Source organism: Bufo gargarizans, chromosome 3, assembly GCF_014858855.1.
Source record: "Bufo gargarizans isolate SCDJY-AF-19 chromosome 3, ASM1485885v1, whole genome shotgun sequence".
Taxonomy (NCBI): domain Eukaryota; kingdom Metazoa; phylum Chordata; class Amphibia; order Anura; family Bufonidae; genus Bufo; species Bufo gargarizans.
Window position 1 is genome coordinate 38,457,842 of NC_058082.1, and position 20,274 is coordinate 38,478,115.

At 48.3% G+C, this 20,274-nt stretch overlaps 1 protein-coding gene across 3 annotated transcripts in view; it reads right to left on the reverse strand.

Annotated features, from left to right (window-relative positions):
• DDIAS (DNA damage induced apoptosis suppressor) overlaps positions 1-19,862 on the reverse strand; it is a 40,446-nt gene extending 20,584 nt beyond the window's left edge. Inside the window, exons 1-3 of one of the 3 annotated variants that reach the window (XM_044286139.1) lie at positions 19,735-19,862; positions 18,968-19,444; positions 13,237-13,446 (exon numbers count right to left, since the gene is read on the reverse strand). The gene's annotated coding sequence lies outside the window, so the exon portion shown is untranslated. Of the gene's footprint in view, positions 1-6,088; positions 6,461-13,236; positions 13,447-18,967; positions 19,445-19,734 lie in introns of those variants that run through there. The other 2 variants (XM_044286141.1, XM_044286138.1) reach the window with 2 other exon arrangements.
• Between the last annotated feature and the right edge of the window lie 412 nt (positions 19,863-20,274).

Consider the following 20,274-nt stretch of genomic DNA (forward strand, 5'->3'; position numbering starts at 1 on the left):
ATGTCCAGTCTCTCTATACCAGTATAAGACATGATCAAGGTATAGCAGCAGTCAAGTCACAATTAGAAATAGATGGGACCCTATGCCCTAAACAAATTGAATTCCTGATGGAGGGTATTCAATTCATACTCCATCACAATTATTTTTATTTTGAGGGCGATCACTACTTGCAGCTGTGTGGGACGGCCATGGGGACCAGGTTCGCCCCCAGTTATGCAAATTTATTTTTGGCACAGTGGGAATATGAAAACATCACCCCCAAACTGGGGACGGACCTGGCCCTATGGCGTCGTTACATAGATGACGTCCTGTTTATATGGAGAAAAGATGAACATCAATTGCAAGAATTCCTAGAGGCCCTGAATCAGAATGACAAAAACTTGATTTTTCTGTCCAAAATTAAGGAAACATCTATAGAGTTTCTGGACATCCAGATTACACAATGTGACAATAAATACAGGTGTAATACCCACTATAAACCAACAGCGAAAAACAGCTTTATACCATTCACAAGCTGCCATCTACCCCAGTGGCTACTAAATATTCCCTCAGGACAGTTTCGCCGTATAAAGCGAAATTGTACCGAGGAAGTGGATTTTGAAACTGAGGCCCTTAAAATGAAAGATCAGTTCGAATGTAAAGGTTACCCCGAAAAAATCCTTACAGATGCTCTGGTAAAAATAAGAGAAACAGAGAGAGGGACCTTTTTTCAGCCAAATATTCACAAAAACACCAATAAGGAAGGGGAATTAAGAATTATTTTACCTTACAGTTCACAATCCAAACAAATACGGTACATCATAAATCAACACTGGCACTTTTTACTAAGAGATAAGGTCATTGGACCCATGTTGCACACTTCCCCACTTATCACTTTCACCAAGGCACCTAATTTAGGTTTAAAAATAGCACCCACAATAATCAATCACAAGAAAAAAGAGGCACCCACACTTCAAAAATGGCTGAATATGAATGGGTTTTTCAGATGTGGGAGATGTTCGGGGTGTAAAAACTCCACATTCCCAAAAAAGATAAGCAAGGTCCAATCCACTCAAAATGAATTTAGTTTGGATATTAAGGGTTGCCTGACATGTGACTCCTCCAGTGTTGTCTACCTTTTCCAGTGCCCCTGCCAGAAACAATACATTGGCAGAACGAAAAGACCCTTGAGAGTGAGAATAACAGAACATCTAAACAATATTAGAAAAGGATATGAAAATCACTCTCTATCCAAACACTTTAAAGCATGGGTGTCAAACATGCGGCCCGCGGGCCGCATGCGGCCCGCAATGAATATTTTTGCGGCCCGGCAAGTATTTCTGAACATGAGCGCGCTGCTATCGGCGCGCTCATGTTCTCTCAGCAGCAAGGGGAGAAGGAAGCTGTCCTCCCTCCCCCTGTGCTGCTGCCGCTGCCACCAATGAGAAGAGAGGGGGGGGGGAGGAGGGGCGGGCGCACTGCGCCACCAATGAGAATAGAGGGGGGAGGAGGGGCGGGCGCACTGCGCCACCAATGAGAATAGGGGGGGGGGGGGGCGCACTGCGCCACCAATGATTGGACTATTTCCATACAGAGCGGCGCCCAGCACTCACCATTAGTCCTGGGTGCCGCTCCGTTCGCCCGCAGTGCCCCATTACTGTCTCCTCTCCTGCTCCACATGCTGCTTACTATCGGAGCGATGGGAGGAGACATCAGCTTCACTAGTGGGCGTTCCTTCTCCCTGCGCTGCGATTGGACAGCGCTACAGCCAGGAAGAAGGAACGCCCACTAGTGAAGCTGATGTCTCCTCCCATCGCTCCGATAGTAATCAGCAGCATGTGGAGCAGGAGAGGAGACAGTAATGGAGCACTGCAGTCGAACGAGCGGCGCCCAGGACTAATGGTGAGTGCTGAGACATAGCTGGGCGCCGCTCTGTGTGGCCTGATAGTGAAAGTAGTTTAACACAATACAGGAGGCGGGTGCCGGCAGCAGAATCGCATTGCCGGCACCCTGCCCCTGACAGGGAGCTGCGATCATCAGAGGCAGTTAACCCCTTAGGTGCCGCACCTGAGGGGTTAACTGCTGATCTGCCAGTACCCGCCTCCTGTATAAAGGGGTAATTTATCATTGGTGGTGCAGTGTGCCCCCCCCCCTCAACCCCCCCCATCCCATTAAAATCATTGGTGGCACAGTGCGCCAGCCCCTCTCAACCCCCCCAGTATTGAAATCATTGGTGGCAGTGGCCACAGGGACCTCTCCCCTCCCCCTCATTGGTGGTGCAGTGGCAGCTTCTGATCGGAGCCCCAGCTGTGTAAGCCTGGGCCTCCGATCAGTTACCATGGCAGCCAGGACGCTACAGAAGCCCTGGTTGCCATGGTAACATCCCTGATGCTGTGTGCACAAGGCACAGAGCAGTAGGGACAGTGTGAACTCCTATTCACCCTGATAGAGCTGAATAGGACAAGGGATGAAAGATCCCAGGTTCTCGCCCCTAAGGCTACTTTCACACTTGCGTTCAGAGCGGATCCGTCTGAGACGGATCCGCTCATATAATGCAGACGGTGGATCCGTTCAGAACGGATCCGTCTGCATTATATTGTAAAAAAAATTCTAACTGTGAAAGTAGCCTGAACGGATCCGTCCAGACTTTTACATTGAAAGTCAATGGGGGACGGATCCGTTTGAAGATTGAGCCATATTGTGTCATCTTCAAACGGATCCGTCCCCATTGACTTCCATTGTAAGTCTGGACGGATCCGCACGCCTCCGCACGGCCAGGCGTTTTTTTTTTATGCGGCCCACATAAACTTAAATTATTTTTTTTTGGCCCATGTTAGCCTTTGAGTTTGACATGCTTGCTTTAAAGTGTCACACAATAGTGACCCCAAGGGCTTTTCTTTTGTGGCCCTGGAAAGGGTGGACATACACTGGAGAGGAGGTAATCACATTATGAGGATGTCACGAGCTGAGTCCAGAAGAATTTATGATTTTGGCAGTCTCCTCCCTGCGGGGTTGAACTCAGATTTGGAGATTTTTGGTTTTATTTAGATTATAAGATTCTAATCATTTACAGCAGTATAGATGAGAATAGAGATGAATTTGAGAAATGAAAATATAGTAACATCTATTGAATCCAAAATCCCCTAAATAGAAGGAAGATAAAATCATTCTATATATATTTAAAAAAATCAAAAAACATTTTTCAAAAAAACCGCACCCCCAGAAAAACCGCAGAGAAAAATCGGGAAAAGAAACCGCATGAAAAAACCGCAATATACAAAAAACGTAAAATTTCAAATAAGTATAAGAAAATCGCAGATACTAATTATATTGAAATAAGGAATAAAGACTAAAGAAAAAATATATACAAGAAAGAAAAATAGATTGAAAATGAGGACCATATCCCAAAAAGGAACAATTGAATTTTAACAGTATTCTGAGATTTAGCTAATCAGCCCTTAGGAGGATGGTGATTGATATATGCCCTTCAGGACTGATATGTAAAATATCTCACATTTTAAGATATTAATAATGGAATATGTGGGCGGATAATTATTCACCACATGATAGTGATATAAAAACATTTCCCCACAATGTAAGATTCAAATGTCTGCCAATATTTATTTTTTATACTTTTTATATTATATATATATTCTTTATATTTGATTATATAGTTACCATATGTAAACAAATATATATATGCAGAGATGTTTGATATTACTAATGCCATTGAAAGAGGATTCTAAGATAGAAACACTATATGGAAAAGAAAAGGTTAATGAAAAGCAAATCCTCTATGCTCTTACACAAGTCTTGGAACAGGTGAAAGGAATCAATCAATTGAGATGAGAGTATATTAAACACAAGAGCAGTGCTCACAGGTTATACCCACTGAGGAAGAGATAAGATATCTCGAAACGCGTCTGGGCGTATTACCTGTGAAAGAATCATCTCAGCGGTACATGGCCATGTACTAAAAGGACGGAGAGAATACATCCACCTATAGAAGATCAGTAAGTGTTGTAAGACTCACCGAAGCGAAACAGCTGAAACAGTTAATACAGGTCTAACACAGGTCTCTCACGAGAGTAGAGACGGGATTCCATCACAAACTGGACCCGACACAAATACAGCGGAGAAAGGCTAAAGCGTGGGACGCCACGGCAGAAACCCCTCCACAGACCTAACCGAGTGAGCCTACACGGAGACACAGTGAGTAACATCAAGTTCAGTGGAACTATGCCGATTCTTTGCATGAGAGACGGCACAGGCACTGTGATTACAGACGTGCTGGACAAGTGACTTTGAATCTGAGACTGCTATCTGATGCTGGACAATCTATTCATGGTTCAAAATACAGACCATATCTGACTATCTTCTATCCTATACGGTGATAAATTTAGGATTATGTGGGAAATAGGCTATTGAATATATTTCAAATACACCAATCTGCTTTGTCACAGACGCCTGCGATCTAATAACCTTACCCAACTGGGGGGGGACACGGATGCAGCCTGCTGTGCCCAGCATTTAAGATTTCTCTATATCAGAGATATTTATTTGGTATATATATATATATATATATATATATATATGTTTTATATGCTTTTTATGTCATTTTTATGAGTCTTACTCTGATGTACACAGAATATAGCTTATTAAGCGTTTATTGTTTAATAAATAATTTTAATTTATTTCCACGTACAATCCGATTGTTTTGAGTGCCGGTTCTATCCAATCTATATATATCCATTAGAACCAAGGGGTGTTTTTTGAACCTGTGCACCTGTCGTGGCAAATCAAAGTGAGCCACCTGCTTATTATCTTTTATATAATTGTCCCATTACTTTTGGTCCCGTAACAAGTGAGAGGCACATATGCAAACTGCTGTAATTCCTGCACCGTTCACCTGATTTGGATGTAAATATCCTCAAATTACAGCTGACAGTCTGCAGGTAAAGCACATCTTGTTTGTTTCATTTCACATCCATTGTGGTGGTGTATAGAGCCAAACATGTTAGAATTGTGTCTATGTCCCAATATTTATGGACCCGACTATGTTCTGTGATGGGTATATATCCATCACAGAACACACCATTCACTGGATTCCAACGCTGCCACCTGCTGGCCTGTATTAGAATACACCAGTGATAGGCATCGGACCCGCAAGCACGCAACAGCTTCCCATATCTCAGCCGGGGGAGGCAGTTATCAGGGTGGGAGCGCGTGGCTCCCCCATCTTCACCGCTCAGATGCCATGGTTGCACTTGACCACAGCATATATGATGGGATAAACATCTGCGATCAGCCTTATGGCCGATCGCAGACATTAGCCCTGGGCCCCTGCTCTTGTAAACAGTAGAAACCCAGCAGCAATACAGAATCTACATGTACGACGAAGGCTGTCAAGGGGTTAAAGGGGGATTCCAGTAATTTGTCCCGCTGAAACCATCTGATCCTTTCATAGTCAATGGGCTCATGGGCTCAAGCATTAGACGGCCCTATCCTGCTAGGTCGCTCCTCTGCCGGATAGCTTTACTGTAGGCGTGATAGTAGCCCTAGATTAGTGGGGATCCTTCTCCTTGGACCCCCGTACCCCACAGAGCCCCCTGAAATGAAAGGAGCAGCAGTGCACACACGGAATAACCAGGCCGCCTGCTTCCATTCCTCCATGGTCCAGTTCTGATGTCCCATTGCCACTGTAGATGCTTACGGTGGTGGACAGAGGTCAGTATGGTCACGCTGTCCATCAAGCTGCAATGTCCTGGGAGATCCGACACCTTTCTATCATCAACTTACTCTTTAGGAAATCTTCTGTGATATTGGACCAAACGGGTTACGTCTCACACACATCAATGGGCCTTGGGCACCCATTCCCCTTCCTTGGACCCACCACAAGTGCTGCCATCTTGGAGATGTGACCCAGGCGCCCAGCCATCGCAACTGAGCGCTCAGATCCTTACCCTCAATCATTATTCCTGCTGTCAAAAATAAATAAATAAAAAAAATCTACTTTGAGATCTGACCGATCTCTTGGCGCCTAATGTATCCCACCCTGACAGGCCTGTATACAGACCCAGGGAAGGGGGATACAAGAAAAAGCCATTACCTTCTCTCCCAGATTGTTCCATAGAGGTCACTGTAACTACAGGCGGCCAGCAGGTGGCGCTAGCTGCACGTGCACTGCTCCAGCTATATACAGCAGTATGGAGGGCGCCACCTAGTGGCAGCTGCAGTCAGAACCTTTGTTTCCTGTGCTGATCCTTGTAGTTCCACAGAAAAAGCTGAAACCTGAGACAGTATTCCAGTAAGAAGAAAGCAAGCAGCCGTGATGGGCTTCGTTACTGCAGTGCATTGTGGGACACTCCGTTCTATGCACGGGATGCTGCGGCTTGTAGTTCTCAGACTGGAAGCTCATCCCGGCCGCCGCCGCCGCCTGACCCCCGTGCCCATAAATAGACACTTGCCTCACCAAGAAAACACTTTTCGCCCCTCAAGTTTTTCAAACCAGGCGCCCACGTGACGTCATCACAGCTCTACCGATAGGGAAGCAGAAACAGTATCTACCAATCAGAGCGCGCCTTATTGCAAGCGAGAGACTGTAACAGCTGCAATGATTGGATGAAGGTAAAACCTCTGGCTGGTTACGAGAGGAACAGTGCCGGTTCAAGGCGCCATGTTGTTGTAGCCGATGGTGTAGCCTTTACACCAAAGTGACCTTCAAGAAAATGGCTTTCCACATTAGCTCGGCTTTACGTTAAGGAGGACAGGTGGAGTGTGTAATTTAACACGTTAGCTGCTGATATTGGTGGTGAACAGTGCTTTGAGAAAATAAATAAATAATAATAATAATAATTATATACATATATATATATATATATAGAGAGTGAAAAAATAGAGCAGCACTCCAAAGTAGCAGTAATAAATTGTATCTTTATTCACCCATAGGTGACGCGACGTTTCGGCTCCAACCTGAAGCCTTTCTCACCTATGGGTGAATAAAGATACCATTTTTTACTGCTACTTTGGAGTGCTGCTCTATTTTTTCACTATACATCTGGGTAAGCGTTTTCCCTTTGAGCTAGCACCCACCTTTCCCTTTTTTTGGTTGGCACTGCCATATTTTTACCATATGTATATATATATATATATATGAAAACGGACAACACATCCAGTAGAAAAAGTGGTAGTTTATTGAGCCACAGTGGCACAGTGAGGCGACTGCCCATAATTATTCATACCCCTGGCAAATTTTGACTTAAAGTTACTTTTATTCAAGCAGCAAGTAATTTTTTGACAGGAAATGACATCGGTGTCTCCCAAAAGATAATAAGACGATGTACACGAGGCATTATTGTGGGAAAAAAAACATTTCTCAGCTTTTATTTTAGTGGCGTCGCTACAGGGGGATGAGGGGGGGGGGGTAATTGCCCCCCCCCATGTTATTCTTTGCCCCCCCAGGTGCCCCCCCGCTGATTCCCCCCAAAGCAGGCCGTGAATACTAACGAGCGATTCCATTATGGAAGCGCTCATTAGTACCCAAGGACCAGGAATCGGTAAATGCTCTGTACTTACCACTTCCTGGTCCTCGGCTGTCGGCTGTGCAGGGCTGCGCACAGCATGAGGGTGCTCTATGACCTCACGCTGTGCGTGCCAGTTCAGAGCACATCGACTGAGGAGAGAGAAAATTGCAGGCGGCGTCCAGGAGCAGGAGAGGTAAGTGTTTTTTATTTTATAAAAAATCTGGCTGCTGGGGGCATAATAGGTGCTAATCATGAGAGGCATAATAGGGGCTAATTAGAGGCATAATGGGGGCTAATTAGAGGCATAATGGGGGCTAATGAGGCATAAGGGCTGATATGGGGGTGATAAGAGGCATAATGGGATTAATAAGAGGAATAATGGGGGCTAATGAGGCATAAGGGCTGATATGGGGCTGATAAGAGGCATAATGGGGGCTAAGGAGGCATAAGGGCTTATAATGGGGGCTAATGAGGCATAGGGGCTGAGAGGCATGGGGGCTGATATGGCAGTGATGAGAGGCATAATGAGAGGCATAATAAGTGTCATCCACAGATGCCCCCATAACAGTGTGTCTTCCATAGATCCACCATAACAGTGCGCCTGCGCACTGACGAGAGACAGAAAGAAGGGGAAAGAATCCGCGGAAGCAAGCAGAGGACGGCACAGCAGACGACTGAATAGCTTCTTTTGTAAGTAAATTGTTTTATTATAAATGTATCCCTGCATACTGCAATTCTCTCGTATTTTGTAATCTTATTTATATATACTTATTTTGTTTTTGCCCCCCCATTTTTGACTGTGGTATCTTTGTGCCCCCCCTATATATTGTTCCTAGAGTCACCACTGTTTTATTTACATTTGAGCAAAAAGTGTCCAGTCCAAAATTATTCATACCCTTCACAAACTGTCACAGTCTGTGGGAAAATCAATCGTGCTATACCATTCCAAATAGTCCAAGCTGTTCTAAAGCATCGTAATTACCCTGATTAATTGGGAACAGCTGTTTTAACCAACTCAACAGGTGAAAAACAGCAGCTCTCTGCAGTTGGTCTGTGGACAGTCATGGCTAAGGCTATTTTCACAATAGCAGCAGGACAGATCTGGCAGGCTGTTCACCCTGTCGGATCTGTCCTGCCACCGGACCGCCGCTCCGTCCCCAGTGCACGGCGAAAGGCCGCCGGACTAAAAGTACTGCATGTCCAGCTTTTTAGTCCGGCGGCCTCTCACAGCGAACTGCCGTGCTGTGCTGGAGCTCCGCCACCCTCCCCATTATAGTCAATAGGAACGGAGCAGCGGCACGGCGAAATAGCGGCAGGACGGATCCGACAGGGTGAACAGCCTGTCTGATCCGTCCTGCCGCTAGTGTGAAAGTACCCTAAGACAAAGGAGCTCAGTGAGGACCTGCGGCTGTACATTGTGGCCGCTCACAAGTCAAGAAAGGGCTACAAGGCCATTTCTAAATGTTTTCAAGTTCCAGTGGCTACAGTGCAAAGTATTATTAAAAAATACAAGATGTTCCGCACTGTGGAAAATCTCAGAGGACGTGGTCGGAAGCCAAAAGTGACACCTGTGCTGGCCAGGAGGATAGTTAGAGAGGTGAAAAAGAATCCAAGGATCACCACTAAGGCCATCCTGGTGAATCTGGGCTCTGCTGGTGGCAATGTCTCAAGGCAGACAATCCAACGGACACTGCACACTGCAGACCAAAGAGGATGCCACTTCTCCAGATAAGGCACACAAAAGCGCGCTTGGCCTTTGCAAAAGCTCATCTGGACAAAGAAGAAGACTTCTGGCCTTCTGTGTTATGGTCAGATGAAACAAAAATTTAATTGTTTGGTCACAATGATGTTTCCTTCATTTGGTGTAAAAAAGGAGAAGCCTTCAACCCAAAGAACACCATCCCCACTGTCAAACATGGTGGTGGGAACCTGATGCTTTGGGGGTGTTTTTCAGCCAATGGACCAGGGAACCTAATCACAGTAAACGGCACCATGAAAAAAGAGCAATACATGAGGATTCTCAACGACAACATCAGGCGGTCTGCAGAGAAACTTGGCCTTGGGCACCAGTGGACATTTCAGCATAACAATGACCCAAAACACACAGCAAAAGCGGTGAAGAAATGGTTAGCAGACAACAACATTAACGTTTTGGAGTGGCCCAGCCAGAGTCCAGACTTGAATCCAATTGAGAATCTGTGGAGGGGGCTAAAGATCAGGGTGATGGCAAGAAGACCCTCCAACCTGAAAGATTTGGAGCTCATTGCTAAAGATGAATGGGCAAAAATACTTGTGCGAAAAGCTGGTCTGCAATTATAGGAAGGAATTTTCTATTAATTATTGAGAAGGGTATGAATAATTTTGGACTGGACACTCTTTGCTCAAATGTAAATAAAAGCTGAGAAATGTTTTTTTCCACAGTAATGCCTCTTGTACATTGTCTTATTATCTTTTGGGAGACACCGATGTAATTTCCTGTCAAAAAATTACTTGCTGGTTGAATAAAAGTCAAAATTTTAAGTCTAAATTTGCCAGGGGTATGAATAATTATGGGCAGCACTGTATATATCAGAATTGATTTACAAACCAGATTCCCAAAAAGTTGGGACACTAAACAAATCGTAAATAAAAACTGAATGCAATGATGTGGAGATGGCAAATGTCAATATTTTATTTGTAATATGACGTAGATGACAGATCAAACGTTTAATCCGAGTAAATGTATCATTTTAAAGGAAAAATACGTTAATTCAAAATTTCACGGTGTCAACAAATCCCCAAAAAGTTGGGACAAGTAGCAATAAGAGGCTGGAAAAAGTAAATTTGAGCATAACGAAGAGCTGGAAGACCAATTAACACTAATTAGGTCAATTGGCAACATGATTGGGTATAAAAAGAGCTTCTCAGAGCGGCAGTGTCTCTCAGAAGCCAAGATGGGTAGAGGATCACCAATTCCCACAATGTTGCGCAGAAAGATAGTGGAGCAATATCAGAAAGGTGTTACCCAGCGACAAATTGCAAAGACTTTGCATCTATCATCATCAACTGTGCATAACATCATCCGAAGATTCAGAGAATCTGGAACAATCTCTGTGCGTAAGGGTCAAGGCCGTAAAACCATACTGGATGCCCGTGATCTCCGGGCCCTTAAACGACACTGCACCACAAACAGGAATGCTACTGTAAAGGAAATCACAGAATGGGCTCAGGAATACTTCCAGAAACCATTGTCAGTGAACACAATCCACCGTGCCATCCGCCGTTGCCAGCTGAAACTCTACAGTGCAAAGAAGAAGCCATTTCTAAGCAAGATCCACAAGCTCAGGCGTTTTCACTGGGCCAGGGATCATTTAAAAGGGAGTGTGGCAAAATGGAAGACTGTTCTGTGGTCAGACGAGTCACGATTCGAAGTTCTTTTTGGAAATCTGGGACGCCATGTCATCCGGACCAAAGAGGACAAGGACAACCCAAGTTGTTATCAACGCTCAGTTCAGAAGCCTGCATCTCTGATGGTATGGGGTTGCATGAGTGCGTGTGGCATGGGCAGCTTGCATGTCTGGAAAGGCACCATCAATGCAGAAAAATATATTCAGGTTCTACAACAACATCTGCTCCCATCCAGACGTCATCTCTTTCAGGGAAGACCCTGCATTTTTCAACAAGATAATGCCAGACCACATTCTGCATCAATCACAACATCATGGCTGCGTAGGAGAAGGATCCGGGTACTGAAATGGCCAGTCTGCAGTCCAGATCTTTCCCCTATAGAGAACATTTGGCGCATCATAAAGAGGAAGGTGCAACAAAGAAGGCCCAAGACGACTGAACAGTTAGAGGCCTGTATTAGACAAGAATGGGAGAGCATTCCTATTTCTAAACTTGAGAAACTGGTCTCCTCGGTCCCCAGACGTCTGCTGAGTGTTGTAAGAAGAAGGGGAGATGCCACACAGCGGTGAAAATAGCCTTGTCCCAACTTTTTGGGGATTTGTTGAAACCATGAAATTCTGATTCAACATATTTTTCCCTTAAAATGGTACATTTTCTCAGTTTAAACTTTTGTTCCGTGATTTATGTTCTATTCTGAATAAAATATTAGAAGTTGGCACCTCCACATCATTGCATTCAGTTTTTATTCACGATTTGTATAGTGTCCCAACTTTTTGGGAATCCGGTTTGTATTTTCTTAAAGGGATTCTGTCACCTCCCCTAACCCCAAAATCCGATTTTAAAGCAGTCATGCAGCACAGCTTACCTTGATTAGGCTGTGCTCTTTTATCTTGTAATCCGTCCAGTAGTTTCTGTAAAAATCGACTTTTATGGTTATGCAAATGAGTCCTGAATGTGCCCAGAGGGGCGTTTTGTTCCCCTTAGTGAGCCCAGTAACGCCCCTCTTTCAGTGCCCAGCCCGCCTTCCTTGCACTGTCTAACCACCCCCAGCCTGCCACAGCCTCTCCTCCCCCTCCCTCACGGCCGAACGAACTCTCGCACAGGCGCAGTACCCACTGAGGGCTGCGCCTGTGCGATCTGCAGGAGACTGAGGGCAGGAGCTTCATCCTCGTCACTGGGCATGCGCCAAGCCCAGTGACGTCCGATGCTCGCTCTTCCCTCAGTCAGCAGGGAAGAGCGAGCATCGGACGTCACTGGGCTCGGCGCATGCCCAGTGACGAGGATGAAGCTCCTGCCCTCAGTCTCCTGCAGATCGCACAGGCGCAGCCCTCAGTGGGTACTGCGCCTGTGCGAGAGTTCGTTTGGCCGTGAGGGAGAGGGAGGAGAGGCTGTGGCAGGCTGGGGGCGGTTAGACAGTCGCAAGGAAGGCGGGCTGGGCACTGTAAGAGTGGCGGTACTGGGCTCTCTAAGGGGAACAAAACGCCCCTCTGGGCACATTCAGGACTCATTTGCATAACCATAAAAGTCGATTTTTACAGAAACTACTGGACGGATTACAAGATAAAAGAGCACAGCCTAATCAAGGTAAGCTGTGCTGCATGACTGCTTTAAAATCGGATTTTGGGTTAGGGGAGGTGACAGAATCCATTTAAAGGGGTTTTCTTTTTAATGGGCGAACTGGGATAGTAACATGGTTTAGGCTACTTTCACACTTGCGCTTGATCGGATCCGTTCTGAACGGATCCGATCATATTAATGCAGACGGAGGCTCCGTTCAGTACGGATCCGTCTGCATTAATAACTTAGAAAAAATTCTAAGTGTGAAAGCAGCCTGAGCGGATCCGTTCAGACTTTCAATGTAAAGTCAATGGGGGACGGATCCGCTTGAAGATTGAGCCATATAGTGACATCTTCAAGCGGATCCGTTCCCATTGACTTACATTGTAAGTCTGAACGGATCCGCTCGCCTCCGCACGGCCAGGCGGACAGCTGAACGCTGCAAGCAGCGTTCAGCTGTCCGCGCGGAGGCGAGCGGAGGCTGAACGCCGCCAGACTGATGCAGTCTGAGCGGATCCGCTCCATTCAGACTGCATCAGGGCTGGACGGAGGCGTTTGGGTCCGCTCGTGAGCTCCTTCAAACGGAGCTCACGAACGGACCCATGAACGCTAGTGTGAAAGTAGCCTTATAAGGCTGAAAAAATACATTTGTCCATCCAGTTCGGCCTGTTATCCTGCAACAACCTGGCAATCACACAACCCTAACTAGCTATCTAGTTTCAGGCCTAGGCTTAGTCGCTGTTTTTCAGGCGCCACTGGTGTAAAGCATGGAGTAAACGGGTGTACTGACCTTCGTCCGTTCTGGGCCCTAGGATGCCGCTTACCCGGGATGGCCACCAAGCTCTCAGCAACCGTGCGGCCTTGCTTAATGATGAGGCTTTCTGTCCACACACTGAAACTGGTCTTCCTGGGACAACCTCTCTTTCAAAGAACTGGATTCAGTAAGGAGATGACAGCTACTCTCCTTCCTTTGAGTGTCCATCCATTCACTGCCGGACATCTGCAAGCCAGGATGGAATCGGATTCAGTCCCTCACAGCACAATCCTTCCACCATGTCAGATCATCACTTCCCGATTCACTCACAAGCAGCAGCATGAGTCATCACCTACTTAACATATGCAAATCCCAGAGTGTGCTGGTTGTAGCTGCAAAACAGTGGCCTCTAGTGCCCGGAATGCCAAATGACAGTTTAAGTACACTTTAAACATAAACCTTATACAGGCAGAGCTTATTCACAATCTCACATGCCACCCCACTAGAAGTTGTCACTCTCGGCAACTCTCCCCATACAAACTCATCCTGGGCATAGCGCTGTGGAGGCACACCAGCATTGGGCCTCGCTGACCTTCTCAGATTCAGGGTTTCAGAAACACTGGGGACATCAGGCATATTTGACAAGAGAAGAGCTGTTGATTGCTCAGCATTGCATCTGGGTGGCAAACCTGCCACGGCCGGAACCTCTCTAGACACTTGGGCAGGGACGACCCACCATTCCTCCTCTTCCTCATCTGAGGGACTTTCCTCCATACCCTGAGCGTGAGGAGGCACCCCCTCTGCGCACACCGGTTCATCAAAATTGCAATGTCTCAACATATTACAGTGTAAGTTCCGTGAGGGTCCCCCTGTCCCTACTGGCTCTACCTCATAGACCGGAATATCGGGGTCTACCCTTCTCTTCACCGTGTATGGAACTGCCTCCCACCGTCCATCCAACTTCCCTGACGGCCGTTTGGCTTTGACCATCACCCGATTACCAGGGACATACCCATCTTTCTGCACTGGTCTTGGGTTAGGGCAGGGGTGTCAAACTCAAATTCATTGGGGGCCGCATCAGCAGTTTGGTCATCCTCAAAGGGCCGGTTGTATCGGACTTATGGGGGATCTGTGGGTGACACTTATGGGGGATCTGCCCACCCCTAGGACCACCCCCTAAAACCGCCCCTTTAGAGAACAGGGATGCAAGTAAAATTTGGGGGGGCTATAAAAGTCCAGCCCAGCAAAGAAACCCCCCAGATGGGGATGGCACTGTTAATGGGGGATCTGGGGATGGCATCCACAGATCCCCCATCCTATAACAGTGCCATCCACAGACCCCCCCCATCCTATAACAGTGCCATCCACAGACCCCCCCCCCACCCCATAACAGTGCCATCCACAGACCCCCCCACCCCATAACATTGCCATCCACAGACCCCCCCACCCTATAACAGTGCCATCCACAGACCCCCCACCCCATAACAGTGCCATACACAGACCCCCCACCCCATAACAGTGCCATCCACAGACCCCCCACCCCAAAACAGTGCCATCCACAGATCCCCCACCCCATAACAGTGCCATCCACAGACCCCCCACCCCATAACAGTGCCATCCACAGACCCCCCCACCTCATAACAGTGCCATCCACAGACCCCCCCATCCTATAACAGTGTCATCCACAGACCCCCCACCCCATAACAGTGCCATCCACAGACCCCCCACCCAATAACAGTGCCATCCACAGACCCCCCCATAACAGTGCCATCCACAGACCCCCCCCACCTCATAACAGTGCCATCCACAGACCCCCCCACCCCATAACAGTGCCATCCACAGACCCCCCACCCCATAACAGTGCCATCCACAGACCCCCCACCCCATAACAGTGCCATCCACAGACCCCCCCACCCCATAACAGTGCCATCCACAGACCCCCCACCCCATAACAGTGCCATCCACAGACCCCCCCACCCCATAACAGTGCCATCCACAGACCCCCCCACCCCATAACAGTGCCATCCACAGACCCCCCCCCCCCCCCATTGCCGCTCCAGTACAGACTAGTTATAAAATATGTACAATTAATAAGGATTCTATTCATGAGGCCCCCTCTGCAGTAGAACATTCAATATAGCCACATCCTACTCACAGGGCTGTTATCTTAATGCTGGCCGGCCGGGCAGACGAGCGGCAGCGTCACGACTGACGTCACATGCCTGCGCCCCCTCTTTCATTCAGAAAGTAGGCCGGGCACATGACGTCAGTCGTGACGCTGCCGCTCGTCTGCCCGGCCGGCCAGCATTAAGATAACAGCCCTGTGAGTAGGATGTGGCTATATTGAATGTTCTACTGCAGAGGGGGCCTCATGAATAGAATCCTTATTAATTGTACACATTTTATAACTACTGGAGCTGGGGGCCGGAGCACAGTGAACGCACCGGCCCCCAGCTCCTCCTCCCAGTCCCTCCCCGCTGATACATCGCAGCCTGCGATGCTGGAGCATGGCAGGCTGCGATGTCAAAAGGTGGCGGAACGCCGTTCCGGTGCGTTCCGCCAGAAAAAAAGCCCGGCCGCTCATTATGCGATTTATTATCACTTCCTGCAGGAAGTGATAATAAAAGGTGAAGGCTGGCGGCCGGCGGCGGCTACGCGGGCCACATGACGAAGTCTGGCGGGCCGGATTCGGCCCGCGGGCCTTGTGTTTGACACCCGTGGGTTAGGGTGTACCACCTGTCCCAGACGCTCCCCCACAACCTTGTGAACCGCTCTCATCAGGCGGCGGTGCTCCTGCACCCAAGCGGTGGTACTTCTCGTGGGGGCTCCATCGGGTTAGGCATGTGGAGATCTTCAATCTCCCGTTTGGCTCGTCCAAACATGAGCATATGTAGAGAGTATCCGGTGGTACTGTGTACTCTGTTGTTATAGGCCCACATCAACTCAGGTAGGTGCGCGGGCCACTGGGCTTTCTGACTGTCTTCCAGAGTCCACAGCATCTGAAGCAAGGTGCGATTGAAGCGTTCGCACGCCCCGTTTCCTTGTGGGTGATATGGAGTGGTTCGGGAGCGTTCAATCCCATACAGGTGGTACAGTTCATTCATTAGAGTACCCTGAAAGCATGCTCCCTGGTCAGAATGTATCCTCCTGGACACCCGAACACCTGTATAAAGTGTTTACAGACAGCTTCGGCGGCCGACTCTGCGGTTTGGTCTCTGGTGGGCACAGCCACCGCATACTTGGTAAAGTGATCTGTCATGACTAGACAGTACGAGTGTCCCGAGGTAGAATATCCAATCTGTACATAATCGATCATCAGAAGTTCTAAGGGTGCTGAGGTGCGGATGGTCTGCACAGGAGCCTGCTGCTCAGTACTCTTACTCAACCAACAGGATCGACACTTAAGACATGCCGCGGCCACCATGTCGGCCAGATCTGGACAGTATACCAGCCGTTGGAGCCACTTGAACGTTTTGTCGCTCCCAAAATGAGCTCCCTTTTCATGAGCTTCCCTGGCGGCCTCCGGTCCCAACGACATGGGAATGACAATCTGTTGCCGGTACTGCAGCTCTGACTGTAAGTATATGATCCGGCACAGGAGGCCTTGGGTAATTGTCAGCTTGTCCCACTGCCTTAACAACTTTTGACCCTCTGGGGTCAGGAGGGCTCGTTCTTCTGGCCGAGGGCAGATCTTGCTCCGAACCCATTCTTTCACTTTCCACAAATCCCGGCAGCTATCCTGGACTCTCTCCCAATCAGTCAATGTTTTCCCCAGCACCAGCGTCATTCCAGACGCCACCCCACTTGAATGTGCCACATCCGGGAACAGTGGTAAGCGACCAAGGTCTGGAGTTTCAGTATCCTCTAACTCCTCATCGGCTCTCTGAGTCGACTGTCCTACTGGAACCCGAGAGAGTGCATCGGCGTTGCCAGTTCTCGCTACCGGACCAGAACTTGATGCGGTATTGGTACTTAGAGAGGCAGGCCAACCATCTTTGCTCGAGTGCGCCAAGCTTGGCATTCTCCAGGTGTGCCAATGGGTTGTTGTCCGTCATAACGGTCACTTCTGCACCAGTCAGGTATTCTGCAAACCTTTCGGTCATGGCCCACAACAGTGCCAGTAGTTCCAGTTTAAAGGAGCTATAGTTATCAGGGTTGCGTTCTGACTCTCTTAGGGACCGGCTCCCATCGGTGATGACCCGTCCATCCTGGACTTGGGACAATACGGCCCCCAGACCATGTAGGCTTCCATCAGTATACAGCAGGAATGGGGTATCAAACCGCGCTAGGGCTGCAGCTAACGATTATTTGAATAATCGATTAGTTGTCGATAATATTATCGATTAATCGGGAAAAACACCAAAATGACAAAAAAAGGGGTTTATATGATTTTATTTGAAAAATTATGTTCAAAGGCCATATTAAAACAAATTGTGAATGGCACTGTTAAGGGGGATCTGTGGACGGCACTGTTATGGAGGGGTTCTGTGGATGGCACTTATGGAGGGGTTCTGTGGATGGCACTTATGGAGGGGATCTGTGGATGGCACTTATGGAGAAGATCTGTGGATGGCACTTATGGAGAGGATCTGTGGATGGCACTGTTATGGAGGGGTTCTGTGAATCGCACTGTTATAGGGGATCTGTGGATGGCACTGTTATGGAGGGGATCTGTGGATGGCACTGTTATGGAGGGGATCTGTGGATGGCACTGTTATGGAGGGGATCTGTGGATGGCACTTATGGAGGGGATCTGTGGATGGTACTTATGAAGGGGATCTGTGAATGGCACTTATGGAGGGGTTCTATGGATGGCACTGTTATGGGGGATCTGTGGATGACACTGTTATGGGAGATCTGTGGATGAGACTGTTATGGGGGATCTGTGGATGACACTGTTATGGGGGGATCTGTGGATGGCACTATTATGGGGGGATCTGTGGATGGCACTGTTATGGGGGATCTGTGGATGGCACTGTTATGGGGAGGGGGATCTGTGGATGGCACTGTTATGGGGAGAGGGATCTGTGGATGGCACTGTTATGGGGAGAGGGATCTGTGGATGGCACTGTTATGGGGAGAGGGATCTGTGGATGGCACTGTTATGGGGAGGGGGATCTGTGGATGGCACTGTTATGGGGAGGGGGATCTGTGGATGGCACTGTTATGGGGAGGCGGATCTGTGGATGGCACTGTTATGGGGAGGGGGATCTGTGGATGACTATGCTATGGGGGGTCCAAAAGAAGATACAAGCGGCACTTCTGCTATCAGCGATGCGGTGCGCGTGTCCCGGAGAAGATCCACAGATAATTGTATAGAAAGGACCAGCACTCGCTCTAATAGTAATTTCAAGTAGATTTAATGGTCACATACATGTGGTAAGTGACGCGTTTCGGCTGCTGTGAGCCTTTGTCAAACATGATTGAAAAAGGCTCACAGCAGCCGAAACGCGTCACTTACCACATGTATGTGACCATTAAATCTACTTGAAATTACTATTAGCTGGTCCTTTCTATACAATATGCTATGGGGGGATCTATGGATGACACTATATAGCATCTTATGCTATATGTGTCATCCACAGATCTCCCCCATAGCAGTGTCATCCACAGATCCCCCTCCCCATAACAGTGCCATACACAGATCCCCTCCATAACAGTGCCATACACAGATCCCCCTCCCCATAACAGCCCTGGCCCCGCCGCTCACAGCAGTATTCCTTAACCGGCAGTAACTTTTACTTTAAATCACTGCATCTTCTTTTACCTTACAATGAAGCTCCAGTAACAGGCAGAGCGGGCGGCGGCGTAACGTCACTTACTCACGTGACGAGCCGGCTCTGCCTACGCCCAGCTACTGCAGCGGTTGGAAGTTTAACGTCGGCTCAGATGGTTCTGCCTTCATCTGGGACACCTTCAGCCGAAGCTCTTTCAATTCCACCCGCAGAGCCTGGACCACATCCTTCAAGGACTCCAATTCTTCAGACCCCGGCCGGTCCCTTGTAACATGCGTGCTATTCATCACTCTTGCTGCCGCAGGCATGGGCTCTTCCTCTCTCTCTACGGTGGCCAAGTAGACACTGTAGAATGTTATATCGGCCATTGTTCGGGTCATCTCTTGTAATTTATCTTGTAAGAATTTATTGGAGAGCCCTACTATGAACTGATCTCGTAGGAGCCGGTCCACCTCCCGGAAGGTGCCCATAGCCTCGGGGTCTCGTCGTTGTATCTCATTCAGTGTCTCCTGTAGAGCATTGGAATATTGCATCAGGGTCTCGCCCTCTCGCTGGGGTTGGTTAAAGAAGTCACTCCGTAACTGTACCACTTTGGCCCGCCCCCCTTGGGCTCTCTCTAGCAGGGAGAATATCTTCTCTAGGGTATCTCTCTCGGAGTCAGGCCTTACCATCACTGTCCGCCTGACGTCACCCTCTAGGGCTCCCAACGCAACCTCGGCCCGGAGTTCGGGGGTCAGGTTACACATTTTAACCGCACTTCGCACCCTTTCAGTCCAGTCCTGCAATGTCATATTGTTACCGTCATACTTTGGCAGATGACGCAGCAGCGCCCCTACAGGGATGTACCCTACTGGGGTAGCCATATTGTTGGGGGCAAGCTGGACTTGCGCCTGGGCACTCTGGGCTGGGTCCTGATCTGGCACCACTGGCGCCGGGGGACGATCTCCCGCCGAGTTCCCGTCCATAACGGTCGCTGTAGCCAGCCGACTACGCCAAGTTGTAAGCCGTGTACCGGTGTGGGCTCCTGCGAAGTCACAGACAAGGAAAGCGACACTGACACCAGCTTAATATGCAAGAACAGAAACTTTACTAAGGCAAAAAGTAATAACACAGGCATAACCAAAACAATACAAATACGCATAGAAAACGCTATATCCCGAACTCACAGTCAATGTCCCTGCCCACTGGACAGGCCTAGCCGATGGCGGACACAGCAGAGCCTGCAAGTCGTGCTGTGCCTGCTACAGAGGACTGACCTAGCCTATGGCGGACACAGCAGAGCCTGCAACGTCAATACTGTGCCGCAGAACAGTCCCGAACAACCTGGCAATTACACAAC